The 1,304-nt window shown below is 66.8% G+C and overlaps 1 long non-coding RNA gene across 1 annotated transcript; it reads left to right on the forward strand.

Moving 5' to 3' along the window:
* Positions 1–118: 118 nt before the first annotated feature.
* LOC121104377 lies at positions 119–763 on the forward strand. The gene is made up of 2 exons (XR_005836647.1): positions 119–201; positions 335–763. It is a non-coding gene; the product is annotated as an uncharacterized LOC121104377 (long non-coding RNA).
* Positions 764–1,304: the final 541 nt, after the last annotated feature.

Raw genomic sequence — 1,304 nt, forward strand, 5'->3', positions numbered from 1 at the left:
GGGGGGGGGGGGGGGGGGGGGGGGGGGGGGGGGGGGGGGGGGGGGGGAAGGTTGGCCGGGTTTGCTCAATGGACTCCTTGGCTTCATCTTTCCCTCTCCTCCCCTCCCCCACCACGGGGCCCAGAACTGGTGCATCAAGCGGCGGTCACAGTCCATCTACCTGCAGGTGCTGACCGATAAGCACGCACCCGAGCACTACAGGTGAGCCCGCCCGCCTGCCCTGTGCCTCACCCCTCCCTGTGTCTGGGGCCGGAGCAGGCGGGAAGGGGGAGGGGCAGCTGGGGTGTGGTGGCCGCTAGGACCCCCTCTAGGTGGGTCTCTCCTGCTGCCCCAGGGTGCTGGGCAGTGTGTCCCAGTTCGAGGAGTTTGGCCGGGCCTTCCACTGCCCCAAGGACTCGCCCATGAACCCTGCCCACAAGTGCTCCGTGTGGTGAGCCTGGCCACCCGCCCGCCCTCACTGCCCGCCCTGCACGAATCGCGTCCCTGCCAGCTGCCGGGGCAGGCATGGACCCGGCGCTGGTCTGCTCTGGGCGCCACCTGCCTTCTCAGCCCCTCCAGGACCTGGCCTTCCTGCTGTCCCTCACTTCAGGACGGGTCCGGAGCAGCCATGACGTTGGGCTCCAGGAGGGCGCGGGGTAGAGACGCCAGGGTCCCCAGCTTCGGCTCTAAGGAGCCAGATGCCCCTGGCCAGGCCGGATTGTACAGGCCCCGCCTTCACTGTGCTCTTGCCGCCGAGTCTGGTCAATAAACTGCTGTGCTGTCACCTTGGTTTCCTCAGGGGCCCCTTTGTGGGGAGGCTCAGGCCCTTCGCGCAACAGCGACCCTAGAGAAGGCCTTGTCCCTTCCTGTCCCACCTCTTGGCTCCTCTGTTTTTTCCACCAACCACCTGTTCCTCCCTCCCCCGAAGTCCTGCCTAGGCTCCTGTCCAGTTCTGGGGTGCCCCCCCCCGACTAGGCTGTGGGTGCCAGAACACCTAGCCCTGTGGTCTATACCCCTGCATGACACTGGGACTCACTTCCCCTCAGTCTAGACGCTGCAGGAGCTTCTGCGGTGTCCCCTAGCCAGTCATGAGCCCTCAGCCTTGGGCTCAGCATGTCCAGGAGTGGGGGGCTGCGACACACACTTACAGAGCGTTGGGGCCCAGTGCATGCAACATCGAGTCATCCTCGTCTGGAGTGGCGGCTCCAGGGGCGAGAAAGGAGCGGTCAGGGGTGGGCAGGGAGGCTCCAGCCATGGCCCTGCTGGAGGAGAAGAGGGAGTGACGGCCCATCGTGAACAGGAGGGTGGGGGTGCGGGGCGGACAG

The sequence above is a fragment of the Ursus maritimus genome, unplaced genomic scaffold, assembly GCF_017311325.1.
Source record: "Ursus maritimus isolate PB19 unplaced genomic scaffold, ASM1731132v1 scaffold_1, whole genome shotgun sequence".
Taxonomy (NCBI): Eukaryota; Metazoa; Chordata; class Mammalia; order Carnivora; family Ursidae; genus Ursus; species Ursus maritimus.